The 6,000-nt window shown below is 48.9% G+C and overlaps 3 non-coding genes and 2 pseudogenes across 3 annotated transcripts; all 5 read right to left on the bottom strand.

Moving 5' to 3' along the window:
* Nucleotides 1-29: 29 nt before the first annotated feature.
* On the bottom strand, nt 30-209 carry LOC142726902 (U2 spliceosomal RNA; annotated as a pseudogene).
* Nucleotides 210-996: 787 nt separating this feature from the next.
* LOC142726917 (U2 spliceosomal RNA) lies at nt 997-1,066 on the bottom strand (annotated as a pseudogene).
* Nucleotides 1,067-2,340: 1,274 nt separating this feature from the next.
* Nucleotides 2,341-2,531, bottom strand: LOC142726884 (U2 spliceosomal RNA). The gene has a single exon (XR_012877117.1). It is a non-coding gene; the product is annotated as a U2 spliceosomal RNA (small nuclear RNA).
* A 1,274-nt stretch (nt 2,532-3,805) lies between these two features.
* On the bottom strand, nt 3,806-3,996 carry LOC142726885 (U2 spliceosomal RNA). Its single transcript, XR_012877118.1, has one exon. It is a non-coding gene; the product is annotated as a U2 spliceosomal RNA (small nuclear RNA).
* A 1,274-nt stretch (nt 3,997-5,270) lies between these two features.
* LOC142726886 (U2 spliceosomal RNA) lies at nt 5,271-5,461 on the bottom strand. The gene has a single exon (XR_012877119.1). It is a non-coding gene; the product is annotated as a U2 spliceosomal RNA (small nuclear RNA).
* Nucleotides 5,462-6,000: the final 539 nt, after the last annotated feature.

A 6,000-nucleotide genomic window follows, 5' to 3' on the forward strand; every position in this document is an offset into this window, starting at 1 on the left:
TGGAATCTGCTTTTAGTCAACACATAAGGAAAGGGTGCACCGGTCCTGGAAATACTGCAATACCAGGTCAATGCGTGGAGTGGACAGAGCAAGCTCTATTTCCATCTCCCTGTTCTAAAAATCCATTTAATATATGGTCCCCAGATAGGGGACGTATCAGATATTAAACTGATAAGAACAGATTTTTTTTTTTTTTTTGAAAGCCCGAGTCGTGCTTTCTATCACCCAAGTGCATAAAAAGTGCAGAGGTGCCACACAAAAAGTGCACAAGGATGCGGTCTATCGCAGCCCTTCTCTTAAAAGAGAGAGGCCCCGCATAACCATTCCCTGACCCTCCAAACCATAGGCCTAGAGGATCAAGGATCGATGGTCCCCCCTCGCCGAAGCTTAGGGAGACCCAAACACACTCCTAGGCTTCTACCTGGGCTGCCACCCCAGTGTCCACCTAGGAGCCTGCATCCTAGTTGCACCTCCCCTCCGAAGAAGGGAGGCCGGGTTGCAGGGGAAAAAGGAACCAGAAGGCCACACATTTTCCCCCTAGACCTCAGGAGGGTCCCAAAAGGGCACCGCATCCCAAAATCCTTGTGACAAACGTGACAAACACACAGTGAAAAACAAAATTAAATAAGTGGATGTGCGCTGTGATACAGCCTGGACATCCGCCAGGTATAAAAAATTCCTCATCTCCCAGCCAGAAGGCCGGGAGAATAAAGGTGTGTGCTCATATAGCGTGAAAGAGAGTGCGTGCAAGTGTGCCTTCACTCAGTGGGATCCCACCCCCAGTGAGTTAGGGCACCCCAGGGTCACCAGCCCTGGGGCACATAGCAACTCGGGCTTCCAAACTACCCGGCCTAATGACCTCGATCCGGCGGTCGCCTGGTCACCTACAAATGGTACCTTTAAACCAAATGCGTACACCAGAGCGATGACCGTTGTGGTTCCCTGCCCTCACCTCGGCGTTCTGTCATCCCCCTACGATGGCCCACGTACCACCGGCAGGGATGATTACTAACCTCAGCTTGAGCAGGTACTACACTTGATCTTAGCCAAAAGGCCGAGAAGCGATAACCCGAATGGGCCGGCCGTTGACCGAGCCTGCCTAATACTGCTGTTCACCCCTTGCAGCGATTGATTCAGCCTACTCCTAGGCAATTCCATGGGGCCCTGCAGGCTCACACACATTTACAGCTACTAAGCGGGAGGGAGGTGAATAAAGGCCGGAGAGGAAGCTACACAGGATTTGCTTCTTTTGCTTGCACCACAATGCAGTGCTGAAAGAGGAGGAATCTACATAAAAACGCCTTCTTGGCAACGCCCAAATGCCCTCCTGCCGTGCAAATACTGGCGGCGGCAGCAGTAGCAGTAAGTGCATGCCCACTGCCACCCCTTCTCCTTTCACACCTTGTATCAGCTTTAATCCAGTCAGGTGCTGCCTGCTGAGCAGCACTGACCAACACTGCCTGGGCCCAGGCTTTTATCTCTGAGGCCCCATTATGATGTCAGAAAGCTGGCTCTGGAATCCTGAGGGCTCCACTATGACACGTGCAAAGTTCCGTCTGAACTTTATATAAGACGGTGAGGCTCAGTCAGTCACTCAGTGTTGCCTGAGAGGGCAACACTGCAACAGCCGGCCGCCAGGCTGTCTTTTTTTTGCACAGCTAGTTGCCTCCAGGAGGCCACAAGAGGGAGACAAGGGACTGCAAAATGGAAAATAGGCATCCACCAACTTTACAGACAACTTGTTCTCCTTGCTCCTACAACCTCCATCCTTGCACAGTTTGTTATTCTTCCAGGTAACAAAGTAACAAATCCAAATTGCTGCTCTCTTTGTAGGCAAGCAAGGCTTTGTTGCAACTGCAATTCTTACTTCTTCTTGAAATGTAGGGACGACAGTACATTCCATCACATCCATCTAGTGTACACAGGTAGGTCCATTGTGGCGGGTAGGCGGCTGGCTGCTTTAATGGCTGTTTGCTGTTCCCCTACTCCACTATTTGACTGTGGTGCTGCATCAATCAGTGGCTGGCTCAGGTGCAGCTCTTTAACTTACCTAGGAGGGAGGGCGGAGAGAAGACAAGGAAGGTGAATGAGCTGTTCCAATGTGAAATGCCGGAAACACAGAAACACAGAAGACACACACACACACACACAACAAGAGGTGGCAATGTATTAATTAATTGCATTTAATAAATGAGCTCATTATCACACATGACTGTACAAATGCATTGTCCAACAGGTGTTGAAATAATGGGATTAAAAGGGGAGATCCCTTCAGAAAGACAGAAACAATGGCAAAGAGAAAAAACACTTTTGGAATCTGCTTTTAGTCAACACATAAGGAAAGGGTGCACCGGTCCTGGAAATACTGCAATACCAGGTCAATGCGTGGAGTGGACAGAGCAAGCTCTATTTCCATCTCCCTGTTCTAAAAATCCATTTAATATATGGTCCCCAGATAGGGGACGTATCAGATATTAAACTGATAAGAACAGATACTACACTTGATCTTAGCCAAAAGGCCGAGAAGCGATAACCCGAATGGGCCGGCCGTTGACCGAGCCTGCCTAATACTGCTGTTCACCCCTTGCAGCGATTGATTCAGCCTACTCCTAGGCAATTCCATGGGGCCCTGCAGGCTCACACACATTTACAGCTACTAAGCGGGAGGGAGGTGAATAAAGGCCGGAGAGGAAGCTACACAGGATTTGCTTCTTTTGCTTGCACCACAATGCAGTGCTGAAAGAGGAGGAATCTACATAAAAACGCCTTCTTGGCAACGCCCAAATGCCCTCCTGCCGTGCAAATACTGGCGGCGGCAGCAGTAGCAGTAAGTGCATGCCCACTGCCACCCCTTCTCCTTTCACACCTTGTATCAGCTTTAATCCAGTCAGGTGCTGCCTGCTGAGCAGCACTGACCAACACTGCCTGGGCCCAGGCTTTTATCTCTGAGGCCCCATTATGATGTCAGAAAGCTGGCTCTGGAATCCTGAGGGCTCCACTATGACACGTGCAAAGTTCCGTCTGAACTTTATATAAGACGGTGAGGCTCAGTCAGTCACTCAGTGTTGCCTGAGAGGGCAACACTGCAACAGCCGGCCGCCAGGCTGTCTTTTTTTTGCACAGCTAGTTGCCTCCAGGAGGCCACAAGAGGGAGACAAGGGACTGCAAAATGGAAAATAGGCATCCACCAACTTTACAGACAACTTGTTCTCCTTGCTCCTACAACCTCCATCCTTGCACAGTTTGTTATTCTTCCAGGTAACAAAGTAACAAATCCAAATTGCTGCTCTCTTTGTAGGCAAGCAAGGCTTTGTTGCAACTGCAATTCTTACTTCTTCTTGAAATGTAGGGACGACAGTACATTCCATCACATCCATCTAGTGTACACAGGTAGGTCCATTGTGGCGGGTAGGCGGCTGGCTGCTTTAATGGCTGTTTGCTGTTCCCCTACTCCACTATTTGACTGTGGTGCTGCATCAATCAGTGGCTGGCTCAGGTGCAGCTCTTTAACTTACCTAGGAGGGAGGGCGGAGAGAAGACAAGGAAGGTGAATGAGCTGTTCCAATGTGAAATGCCGGAAACACAGAAACACAGAAGACACACACACACACACACAACAAGAGGTGGCAATGTATTAATTAATTGCATTTAATAAATGAGCTCATTATCACACATGACTGTACAAATGCATTGTCCAACAGGTGTTGAAATAATGGGATTAAAAGGGGAGATCCCTTCAGAAAGACAGAAACAATGGCAAAGAGAAAAAACACTTTTGGAATCTGCTTTTAGTCAACACATAAGGAAAGGGTGCACCGGTCCTGGAAATACTGCAATACCAGGTCAATGCGTGGAGTGGACAGAGCAAGCTCTATTTCCATCTCCCTGTTCTAAAAATCCATTTAATATATGGTCCCCAGATAGGGGACGTATCAGATATTAAACTGATAAGAACAGATACTACACTTGATCTTAGCCAAAAGGCCGAGAAGCGATAACCCGAATGGGCCGGCCGTTGACCGAGCCTGCCTAATACTGCTGTTCACCCCTTGCAGCGATTGATTCAGCCTACTCCTAGGCAATTCCATGGGGCCCTGCAGGCTCACACACATTTACAGCTACTAAGCGGGAGGGAGGTGAATAAAGGCCGGAGAGGAAGCTACACAGGATTTGCTTCTTTTGCTTGCACCACAATGCAGTGCTGAAAGAGGAGGAATCTACATAAAAACGCCTTCTTGGCAACGCCCAAATGCCCTCCTGCCGTGCAAATACTGGCGGCGGCAGCAGTAGCAGTAAGTGCATGCCCACTGCCACCCCTTCTCCTTTCACACCTTGTATCAGCTTTAATCCAGTCAGGTGCTGCCTGCTGAGCAGCACTGACCAACACTGCCTGGGCCCAGGCTTTTATCTCTGAGGCCCCATTATGATGTCAGAAAGCTGGCTCTGGAATCCTGAGGGCTCCACTATGACACGTGCAAAGTTCCGTCTGAACTTTATATAAGACGGTGAGGCTCAGTCAGTCACTCAGTGTTGCCTGAGAGGGCAACACTGCAACAGCCGGCCGCCAGGCTGTCTTTTTTTTGCACAGCTAGTTGCCTCCAGGAGGCCACAAGAGGGAGACAAGGGACTGCAAAATGGAAAATAGGCATCCACCAACTTTACAGACAACTTGTTCTCCTTGCTCCTACAACCTCCATCCTTGCACAGTTTGTTATTCTTCCAGGTAACAAAGTAACAAATCCAAATTGCTGCTCTCTTTGTAGGCAAGCAAGGCTTTGTTGCAACTGCAATTCTTACTTCTTCTTGAAATGTAGGGACGACAGTACATTCCATCACATCCATCTAGTGTACACAGGTAGGTCCATTGTGGCGGGTAGGCGGCTGGCTGCTTTAATGGCTGTTTGCTGTTCCCCTACTCCACTATTTGACTGTGGTGCTGCATCAATCAGTGGCTGGCTCAGGTGCAGCTCTTTAACTTACCTAGGAGGGAGGGCGGAGAGAAGACAAGGAAGGTGAATGAGCTGTTCCAATGTGAAATGCCGGAAACACAGAAACACAGAAGACACACACACACACACACAACAAGAGGTGGCAATGTATTAATTAATTGCATTTAATAAATGAGCTCATTATCACACATGACTGTACAAATGCATTGTCCAACAGGTGTTGAAATAATGGGATTAAAAGGGGAGATCCCTTCAGAAAGACAGAAACAATGGCAAAGAGAAAAAACACTTTTGGAATCTGCTTTTAGTCAACACATAAGGAAAGGGTGCACCGGTCCTGGAAATACTGCAATACCAGGTCAATGCGTGGAGTGGACAGAGCAAGCTCTATTTCCATCTCCCTGTTCTAAAAATCCATTTAATATATGGTCCCCAGATAGGGGACGTATCAGATATTAAACTGATAAGAACAGATACTACACTTGATCTTAGCCAAAAGGCCGAGAAGCGATAACCCGAATGGGCCGGCCGTTGACCGAGCCTGCCTAATACTGCTGTTCACCCCTTGCAGCGATTGATTCAGCCTACTCCTAGGCAATTCCATGGGGCCCTGCAGGCTCACACACATTTACAGCTACTAAGCGGGAGGGAGGTGAATAAAGGCCGGAGAGGAAGCTACACAGGATTTGCTTCTTTTGCTTGCACCACAATGCAGTGCTGAAAGAGGAGGAATCTACATAAAAACGCCTTCTTGGCAACGCCCAAATGCCCTCCTGCCGTGCAAATACTGGCGGCGGCAGCAGTAGCAGTAAGTGCATGCCCACTGCCACCCCTTCTCCTTTCACACCTTGTATCAGCTTTAATCCAGTCAGGTGCTGCCTGCTGAGCAGCACTGACCAACACTGCCTGGGCCCAGGCTTTTATCTCTGAGGCCCCATTATGATGTCAGAAAGCTGGCTCTGGAATCCTGAGGGCTCCACTATGACACGTGCAAAGTTCCGTCTGAACTTTATATAAGACGGTGAGGCTCAGTCAGTCACTCAGTGTTGCC

Source organism: Rhinoderma darwinii, unplaced genomic scaffold, assembly GCF_050947455.1.
Source record: "Rhinoderma darwinii isolate aRhiDar2 unplaced genomic scaffold, aRhiDar2.hap1 Scaffold_643, whole genome shotgun sequence".
Taxonomy (NCBI): Eukaryota; Metazoa; Chordata; class Amphibia; order Anura; family Rhinodermatidae; genus Rhinoderma; species Rhinoderma darwinii.